The following is an 11,002-nucleotide window of genomic DNA, read 5'->3' as shown; positions in this document are numbered from 1 at the left end:
CCTAACCCTAGCCCCCAGCCTTTAACCCTAACCCTAACCCTAGCCCCCAGCCTTTAACCCTAACCCTAACCCTAGCCCCCAGCCTTTAACCCTAACCCTAACCCTAGCCCCCAGCCTTTAACCCTAACCCTAACCCTAGCCCCCAGCCTTTAACCCTAACCCTAACCCTAGCCCCCAGCCTTTAACCCTAACCCTAACCCTAGCCCCCAGCCTTTAACCCTAACCCTAACCCTAGCCCCCAGCCTTTAACCCTAACCCTAACCCTAGCCCCCAGCCTTTAACCCTAACCCTAACCCTAGCCCCCAGCCTTTAACCCTAACCCTAACCCTAGCCCCCAGCCTTTAACCCTAACCCTAACCCTAGCCCCCAGCCTTTAACCCTAACCCTAACCCTAGCCCCCAGCCTTTAACCCTAACCCTAACCCTAGCCCCCAGCCTTTAACCCTAACCCTAACCCTAGCCCCCAGCCTTTAACCCTAACCCTAACCCTAGCCCCCAGCCTTTAACCCTAACCCTAACCCTAGCCCCCAGCCTTTAACCCTAACCCTAACCCTAGCCCCCAGCCTTTAACCCTAACCCTAACCCTAGCCCCCAGCCTTTAACCCTAACCCTAACCCTAGCCCCCAGCCTTTAACCCTAACCCTAACCCTAGCCCCCAGCCTTTAACCCTAACCCTAACCCTAGCCCCCAGCCTTTAACCCTAACCCTAACCCTAGCCCCCAGCCTTTAACCCTAACCCTAACCCTAGCCCCCAGCCTTTAACCCTAACCCTAACCCTAGCCCCCAGCCTTTAACCCTAACCCTAACCCTAGCCCCCAGCCTTTAACCCTAACCCTAACCCTAGCCCCCAGCCTTTAACCCTAACCCTAACCCTAGCCCCCAGCCTTTAACCCTAACCCTAACCCTAGCCCCCAGCCTTTAACCCTAACCCTAACCCTAGCCCCCAGCCTTTAACCCTAACCCTAACCCTAGCCCCCAGCCTTTAACCCTAACCCTAACCCTAGCCCCCAGCCTTTAACCCTAACCCTAATCCTAGCCCCCAGCCTTTAACCCTAACCCTAATCCTAGCCCCCAGCCTTTAACCCTAACCCTAATCCTAGCCCCCAGCCTTTAACCCTAACCCTAATCCTAGCCCCCAGCCTTTAACCCTAACCCTAATCCTAGCCCCCAGCCTTTAACCCTAACCCTAATCCTAGCCCCCAGCCTTTAACCCTAACCCTAATCCTAGCCCCCAGCCTTTACTCCTGGGGTGCCCCCTGGTCCCAAGGGTTGCAAAATCCTGGTCCTCAGGGCCCCCCTGCCCTGCACATTTTTTATTTTTCCCCACTCCAACATACCTGATACAAATGAACAGTCATTACTAAGCTTCTCCAGAGCTTGATAACAACCAATTCATTTGTATCAGGTATGTTGGAGCGGGGAAAAATCTAAAATGTGCAGGACAGGGGAGGCCCTGAGGACCAGGGTTGAGCACTAGTGACCTAAGCCTGTGATTTTCGACCTTAAGCATTACAGACCAATTGTTCTGAATGAATCGGTAGTTATCTAGCTCTGCAGAAGCTTGATAATCACCCTTCATTTGAATCGGGTATGTAAGAGCAGTGAAGCATGTAAGACAGGGGGGCCCCAAAAACTAAGATTTTGAACCACTGCCATACTATAAGGTCACAATTGCTGCCCCTTGTGGTGGATATAACATGTTGAGGGGTCAAAATGCAGGTAATTTGCAACGGGATGGGTAATGCCTGTTCTGTGACCACAGGTATGTACGTGGGTCATACAAAGGTTCCCCAAGGAAACAGGCATGGACGGTAAGGGTTTAGCAATCGCGGAGCACAACTTTGGTGTCAGCTTCTACATCCAACCAGTGTCTTGGCCCCTTGTTAAGATAATGAGTGGGTTGTTGGAGTAATGTGATCAGGGCTGGGTGTTCAAGGGAGGGAAGCGAGTTCTGAATAAGAGGCCCTACAAGGGTCTTCAGGATGAAAAGCCATGGGTTGGGTTGCCAGGAGATGGATGGGGTTTTCAAACTAAAAGTCCTCTGAGAATGGTGAGATAAGGCTAATGAGCGAGTATTGGGAGTATAAGTTCAAAGTTACTGTGCCGGAAAGCCAAAAAGCTTGTCAAAATAAGTCCCTTTAGGAAGAGGACAATCACTGGGGGTAAAAAAAGACTGTGGGTGAAAGGAAGGTCCTTGAAACTAAGACTCCCTTCAAATTGTGCCCGAGAGGGAAAGTCATGATGGTAGCAGAGGTCCAATGTGTGTGTGGGGGTAACCAGAGATGGGCAGTAGCATTTTCAATAAAGTCACAATGAAGTGAAAGTATGGCAGGATGATGACCACTGGGGGTTGGAGAGGACCCTACAAGGGTTCAACAAATGGAAGGCCATGAGTCAGGGTGACCAGTGGCAGGTAAGAGGAAAGCCTTTAAAAAAAAAAGGTCCTTTACAATTTCAGGCAGAGGAGGTCGGTAGGTCTGACGAGGGTCGTGGTGGACTGAGACAATCAATGAGAGCTTGTCAAAATAAGTCCCATTGAAGTGGAGGAGGATGCTGCAGGTAGCAGGAAGGTCAGAACCGAGTCCTTTAAGATACGTCAGAGAGGCCCTACAAGGGTCTTAATGGATGAAAACCCAGGGTTGGGTTGCCAGGAGATGGACAGGGTTTTCAAAAAAGTCTGAGAATGATTGGGAGTATAAGGTCAAAGTTAGACCGTGGCAGAAAGCCAAAAGGCTTATCAAAATAAGTCCCATTAGGAAGAGGACAATCACTGGGGGTACGGAAAGATCTTACAAGGGCCTTATTGTAAGAAGACCATGACTGACCAGTGGTGGGTGAAAGGAAGGTCCTTAAAAATAAGAGGGCCTTCAAATTGTGCCCAAGAGGGAAAGTCATGATGGTAGCAGAGAGGTCCAATGAGAATGTGAGTCTGTGTGGGGGTAACCAGAGATGGGCGGTAGCGTTTAAAAAAAAGTCCCAATGAAGTGAAGGTATGGCAGGATGACCACTGGGGTGGGAGAGGGCCCTACAAGGGTTCAATGAATGGAAAGCCATCGGTCAGGGTGACCAGTGGCAGGTAAGATGAAAGCCTTTCAAGAAAAAGGTCCTTTACAATTTCAGGCACAGGAGGGGGGTGGGCAGTGTGGTGGACAGAGACAACCAATGAGAGTTTGTCCAAAAAAAAGTCCCATTGGAGTGGAGGATGCTGTAGGTAGCAGGAAGGTCAGAACCGGGTCCTTTAGGCATAGGTCCCAAATGGTTAGGGTTAGATTCAGAGTTGGGTAGGGTTCTGGTTACAACAGCGACTAGTACAGGTCCAAAGCTCCAACAAGGTTAGGTGTTGGTCCAGAGGCTCAGGGATGTATAGACAGGAGAGATGACAAGGAGAAGTCAGGAAGTGGGAGAGAGAGAAATGACTACAGAGCCAACACCCACAGGGCAAAGGACACTTGCCCACAGGGCTAAGCAAGTCTACCTCCCATCCAAAGGGTGGTCCCAAGGATGGGAGGAGAGGGTGCAAAGGGGTAATTAAGGGTAGGGTTTTAGGTGAAGAATCATAAGCACCTTCCCAGAGGAGAGGATTGCAGGGTGAAATTGGGGGACTGTATCCATTTCCCAGAAGAACACAGCTGCTATCAAGGGGTCCCCAAGGAAAGGGAGAGGGTTTTTTGAGTAAAGGAAAAGAACCGAAGGAGAGAGAATTGACGGCAAATCTTCAGATCTTCTTAATGATAAAGGAATCAAGGCAAATCTAAGGTTGGAATGAGAAGGAGCTGTAGGGGTGAGTAGAGACCAAGGCCCAGGCAGGTTAGGTAGCATTAATGAGGGTAAGGTGTGGCAGTAATGATGAGGAAACACCCTGTGGGACCCCAACGGGACCACAGTACAGGTGAGGCCCCATTTAGGCACCCCCTCCTGAAACCCCACTAACTCAGTCCCCTTATGATAAACTAGGGTTAGAGTTTGTATAGAGTTTGAATAATGTCTAAAGTCCAGTAAAGATCCAAGAAGGGTATCAATCCCAACATTTGGTAATATAGGTCTAGCAATGACAAACTGGATATCCCAAGGTCTAGGATGAGATCTGTTGGAAACCGTTCTGGAGAATGGGAGTGAAAGTGATGACATACCGCTGTCCGAAGACTAACCCCATTCTTGTCCAAATCGGGCCAGTAGAACTAATTTGTGAAGGAAACCTTCACAAACCTTCACACACTTTATTAGCAATCAATGCTAATGCTAATAAGCAAAATGGTGCAAGTTTTAGGAGGAATTGGAGTCTAAGTTCAATGTGAAATAAAATTTGAATTGTAAAGCTTGAATTTTTGGAAAAATAAATGTCTTTGAAAATTTATTAAAAAAAATATATATTAGCAATCAATGCTAATGCTAATAAGCAAAAATGGTGCAATTCTTACCTTGGATCCTGCCCACTGCTCTCGCCACACGGAAAATGTTGGGGTAGAATGGATACCCAGTAAGAGGCACAATAAACTGTGCAAGAGAACATGTCCAAGAGAATACATTTCTCATGGGGAAGCCAACAAGCACCAGAAACCAGGGAGGCAAAAGCGTATCCTGGGGTATGGGTTTGATCACACCCCTTGGGCTAAAGGGTGATGATCAGAATCAGTCAAGGTGTAGTGCAGTGGTGCATGAGTGGGGCTACCCCCCGTAAAAGACTGGGCTACGATCAAGGTCCTGAGCCCTGGACCACCACATCCTGCGTGCTGTCCCGAGTGGGACGCAGGAGGGCCGCATACTTACCGCCCACCCAAACAGACTGCTTGTTAACACCGCAAGGTTACCACAGCCTGCCCGGAGAGGGCCTGAAGAACCACTTGCCCGGACAGACTGCTTGTGGTCACAGCCTGCCCAGAGTGGATCAAAGTCTCCCGCCCACCCAGACAAGCTGCCCCTGTCGCAGCTTACCCAGCGGGGGCTAAGGAGTGCTGGCGGAAGGGAGGTAAGGCTCCTATCGAGCCTTGGAACTCCCTACAAGCTTCTATCAGCGGCTAGGGCCTAGGTTTGTCGGCGGGTGAGTCCTGGGAATATGTCCCATTGTGCTAAACCACTGGACCCACCAATCTTCTACCGACGCTAACTATACCTCGGAAAAGCATACTCACCAAAGCTGTGTAAAACCCAGTCTGGAACCCCTACGTCAGGAGTCTGCCGAGGGATCCGGATGAGGCCTTGAATTGTTTCAGGGAGACCCCATCAACTGAGGTAGCAAATCTTTCAACGGTGAGAGCGGCAAGTGGTGTCAGCAACGGGTATCAAAAACCCCATTAAGCCTAATCAAACTGGAAAATGATTGAGAAACCAAAGGTAGGAATGGTAGCCCCGAAGAGGGGTATCGGCCTGAGTATTGGTGAAGATTAAATCGATCTGCTTCTCTGATAGACACAGCGATTGGTTGACTGGCACCAAAGGTGTCAGGGCCACTCCCCCAGAGAGATGGGGAGGGGCCCCTGTGAAATAAAATGGGTCCCCCAACCTGTCAGTCCAGGGGACATGGCAGTGTAGGGAGGACCCAGGCACCTGAGGGTGTCAGGGCCACCCCCCCAGAAATGGGGAGAGGCCCAGGACAACCCCCCAGAAATGGGGAGGGGCCCCTGTGAAATAAAATGAGTCCCCCAACCTGTCAGTCCAGGGGACATGGCAGTGTAGGGCAGGACCAGGCACCTAAGGGTTAGAGAAAGAGACTTTACCATGGAGAAGAAAGGGGGGTTTGGAATTTACCATGGACAAGAGAGAAAGAGACTTTTACCGTTTTGAAGAAAGGGGGGTTTGGACTTCCGCTTGATTGAGAGAAACCAAAGGTAGGAATGGTAGCCACGAAGAGGGGTACAGGCATAATTTTAAGTGAAGATCAAGCCAATCTGTTTGTCTGATAGACACAGCAATTGGTTGACTGGCACCAAAGGTGTCAGGGCCACTCCCCAGAAATGAGGAGAGGTCCAGGGCCACCCCCCCAGAGAGATGGGGAGGGGCCCCTGTGAAACTAAATGGGTCCACCGACCTGTCAGTCCAGGGGACATGGCAGTGTAGGGCGGGACCAGGCACCTGAGGGTTAGGGTTAGAAAGAGACTTTAGGACTTTACCATGGAGAAGAAAGGGGGGTTAGGACTTTACCATGTAGGTTTTTTTTGGACTGTACCATTTTGAAGAAAAGGGGGTTTTGGACTCCCGCTTGACTCTGTCTACCTTTCCCCCCCCCCATAACTCTGCCTAGGAGGCTTCCCCAAGTATTAAAAGTATTTTGAAAAGTATTTTGAAAAGTATTTTGAAAAGTATATTTTGAAAAGTATTTTGAAAAGTATTTTGAAAAGTATTAAAGTATTTTTGTAAAGTATTTTTGTAAAGTATTTTTTTAAAGTATTTTGAAAAGTGTTTTGAAAAGTGTTTTGAAAAGTAATTAGAAAAGTATTAAAGTATTTTTTTAAAGTATTTTGACCGCTTGACTGTCTGCCTTCCCCCCCCCCCCCCATAACTCTGCCTAGGAGGCTCCCCCAAGTATTAAAAGTATTTTGAAAAGTATTTTGAAAAGTATTTTAAAAAGTATTTTAAAAAGTATTTTAAAAAGTATTTTAAAAAGTATTTTAAAAAGTTTTTTAAAAAGTATTTTAAAAAGTATTTTGAAAAGTATTTTGAAAAGTATTTTGAAAAGTATTTTGAAAAGTGATTAGAAAAGTATTTTTGAAAGTGTTTTGAAAAGTAATTAGAAAAGTATTTAAGTATTTTAGAAAAGTATTTAGAAAAGTATTTAGAAAAGTATTTAGAAAAGTATTTAGAAAAGTATTAAAGTATTTTTGAAAGTATTTTGAAAAGTACTTTAGAAAGTATTTTGAAAAGTACTTTAGTAAATTACTTTTCAAAATACTTTTCAAAATACTTTTCAAAATACTTTCCAAATTATTTCCAAATTATTTTCAAAATACTTTTCAAAATACTTTTCTAATTACTTTTCTAATTACTTTTTAAAATACTCCCAGCACACACACTCAGCACTCACTCTGCTCATGGGATTTCAACAAGTTGAGACCATGTCAACAGGTCTGCTGCTCGAAGAGCACCTGGGAAGCACCTGGGAAGCACCTGGGAAGCACCTGGGCTGTTAAGCACCTGGGAAGCACCTAGGCTGTTAAGCACCTAGGCTGTTATCACCTGGGAAGCACCTGGGAAGCAGCTGGGAAGCACCTGGGAAGCACCTGGGCTGTTAAGCACCTGGGAAGCACCTAGGCTGTTAAGCACCTAGGCTGTTATCACCTGGGAAGCACCTGGGAAGCACCTAGGCTGTTGAGCACCTGGGAAGCACCAGGGGTCTCATTTATAAAACCGTGCGTAGGATTCTTACTAAAAGTGGACGTACGCCCAAAAGCCTAAAATGGCGTACGCCCCAAAATTTATAAAACCGTGCGTACGCACACCTGTAAGCAATGTTCCCTTTATAAATCACAGACTACCCACAAGTGTGCGTACGTGAATCTGCATTTTACCCCGCCCTGAACACACCCATTTTTAACCATAAATGGTCAATGCAAAGCACCTCATGAATGCTAATCCAGTATATTAATGACCCTGGCAGGCGATTGTTCTTCACAGTGCATCATGGCGCATGACAACTTCTCAGACACTGTTAACCTATTGGTGGAGGCCCGAAAACCACATTATTTGGTGGCCGTTGGATCACCAATAATTAAAAAAAAGCACCTGGGCTGTTAAGTACCTGGGAAGCACCTGGGAAGCACCTGGGAAGCACCTAGGCTGGGAAGCACCTGGGAAGCAACTAGACTGTTAAGCACCTGGGAAGTACCTGGGAAGCACCTGGGCTGGGAAGCACCTGGGAAGCACCTGGGAAGCACCTAGGCTGTTAAGCACCTGAGAAGCACCTGGGAAGCACCTGGGCTGTTAAGCACCTGGGAAGCACCTGGGCTGTTAAGCACCTGGGAAGCACCTGGGAAGCACCTAGGCTGTTAAGCACCTGAGAAGCACCTAGACTGTTAATCACCTGGGAAGCACCTGGAAAGCACCTAGGCTGTTAAGCACCTGAGAAGAACCTGGGAAGCACCTGCGAAGCACCTAGGCTGGTAAGCACCTGGGAAGCACCTAGGCTGTTAAGCACCTGGGAAGCACCTAGGAAGCACCTAGGCTGTTAAGCACCTGGGAAGCACCTAGGCTAATAAGCACCTGGGAAGCACCTAGGCTAATAAGCACCTGGGAAGCACCTAGGCTGTTAAGCACCTGGGAAGCACCTGGAAAGCACCTAGGCTAATAAGCACCTGGGAAGCACCTGGGAAGCACCTAGGCTGTTAAGCACCTAGGCTGTTAAGCACCTGAGAAGCACCTGGGAAGCAGCTGGGCTGTTAGGCACCTGGGAAGCACCTAGGCTATTAAGCACCTGGGAAGCACCTGGAAAGCACCTGGGAAGCACCTAGGCTGTTAAGCACCTGAGAAGCACCTGGGCTGTTAAGCACTTGAGAAGCACCTAGACCGTTAAGCACCTAGGCTGTTAAAGGACGTGAAAGTGATTTATCAGATCATTTATCCTAAGTAAATACTGATCAATCGGACTATGATTCAGAGGCCGAAGATTTTTTTCTGGAAGGAGGAGATATTACACTGGATAAGTAAGTTTCGTTTTATATTATAAAACCTATTTTACTTTATATTCCGCAGAAAGCTTAAAGCTAAAGCTAAGCTTTAGTTTGAAAACAATGTTTTATACCATATCAATAAGTAACTATTAGTATATCTTATTTAGTGAAACATGGAACAAAGAAACAACAAACACACGGCAACATTTTTTTTTTAACTTTATATGCATACCTGTCTGTTGTTTCACTGAATCAGATCAGATAGCTCAATGTGTCATGGTATAACATTGTTTTACATAGCCAAAGCACACATTATTTCTTCTAGCACCAGCAAAACTATATATGTGTATATATAGTTTATATATAAGTTACAACAGAAGTTCATGTGTATGTGTGTCTCTCTGTTTCAAAGTGTGAACTGAATCTGGGGGAGGTGTGTGTGTCTCTTTGTTTTCAAGGTGTGAACTGAGTGTGGGGGTGGGGGTGTCTTTGTGTCAATGTGTGAACTGCTGATGTTTGATTCAGTAACCTGTGAAAAGTAGAATACAGAAAATATGGGAATGGTTTGTAACTGACTGTTTATATTGTCATTATAGGAAAACATCTGATGAGGACTACGAGCCGGATATTCCTGCTCAAGCCAGCAAGCGGCCCCGTACAGCAGCAGGACAGGAGGACAGCAGCAGCTCATCCAGTGATGAGCCTCAAACTCCCCAGAGAGGTTCTGCCAGCAGGAGAAGGGTTAGCAGCAGAACCAAAGCTGGAGCGTCAACGAGCCCATCTGGAGAGAGATGGAATGATGTTGACATTCCTGACATAACTCCAGCTCAACCTACTTTCAGGCCAACAAACCCACCTGGACCCCAGCTCATCCGGACAGCGAACTACACAGCCCTGCAGCTTTTCCAACTTTTTTGGACAAACTCAGTTTTACAGACCATCCTTCTAAACACCAATGAGTTTGGCTCGACTCACCACTCCACACCCACTCACCCCTGGATTGACCTGACATTGCAGGACATGTTTACCTTCATGTCCATGGTCATCTACATGGGTCTAGTAAAATGCTCTGCACTTGCTGATTACTGGCGAAAGGACAAACTGCACAGCTTCCCTTTCCCAAAACAGGTGATGACCGGGAAGAAGTTCCTCCGAATCATCCAATCCCTTCATCTCAGTAGCATGGCGGACGATGCTACTAATGAGCAAAGGAGAGGCACAGCAGCCTTCAACCGCCTTTGCAAGATCAACCTACTTTACCAGGAGATAAGAGAAGCCTGCAAAAGGAACTATCACCCAGGCCAGGATATTGCCATTGACGAGAGGATGGTTGCCTCTAAAGCTCGCATTGGCCTAAAACAATATATGAAAAATAAGCCTGTTCGGTGGGGATACAAACTGTTTGTTCTGGCTGACTCGAAGAACGGTTACACATGGGACTTTTTTGTGTATGAAGGAAAGCTCCAGGGAAACACTGGCAAGGGTCTGAGCTATGAATCAGTGATGGAGCTAATGGACACACAGTTGCTGGGCACCGGATACAAGCTCTTTGTTGACAATTTTTACACAAGTCCCACCCTTTTCCGAGACCTCCTTCAGAAGAGGATCTGGGCATGCGGAACCATCCGCACAAACAGAATTGGATTCCCGAAAACAAAAGAAAACAGTTTGGACTCTAAATCTCCCCGCGGCAGCATTCGCTGGATAAGGAAAGACTCCCTCCTCTTTGGCCAGTGGCGAGACACAAGTGACCTGTGTTCAACGCTCCACACAGCACATGCACAGGACACGGTGCAGAGGAGGGTCAAAGGAGCAGATCAGCGCAGGATACTGAAAGACATCCCAGTTCCGCCAGTGGTAAAGGACTACAACCAGTGCATGGGTGGAGTGGACCTTTCTGATGCACTGATAGGATACTACAAAGTACTCCACAAGACCCAGAGATGGTACAAGACCTTCTTCTATCATTTCATGGACATTGGGATTGTGAACGCCTTCCTCCTTCACAAAGACATTGCAAAAGGAAAAGGACAGGTACCTCTGACCCAGAAGGCCTTCAGAGAGACCCTTGTTGTTGAGCTGGCAGAGTTGGGGTCTGACCTCTCACCCGGTCCCTCATCTGCCATCGTGCCTCAACCCACAGCTAGTCACAGGCCAGTGCATATCAATGGAGACAGCACCGCTGGTCGGCTGAAGTTCAGGCACTGTGGTGTAAAGACACCAGTGAAGTGCTCAACCTGTGATGTGGCTTTGTGCTTTGTCCCCAAACGTGACTGGGAAGCACCTAGGCTGTTAAGCACCTGGGAAGCACCTGGAAAGCACCTAGGCTAATAAGCACCTGGGAAGCACCTGGGCTGTTAAGCACCTGGGAAGCACCTAGGCTGGGAAGCACCTAGGCTGTTA

This window comes from Osmerus mordax, chromosome 6 (assembly GCF_038355195.1).
Source record: "Osmerus mordax isolate fOsmMor3 chromosome 6, fOsmMor3.pri, whole genome shotgun sequence".
NCBI lineage: Eukaryota > Metazoa > Chordata > Actinopteri > Osmeriformes > Osmeridae > Osmerus > Osmerus mordax.
Note: the sequence above shows the minus strand (reverse complement) of the source record.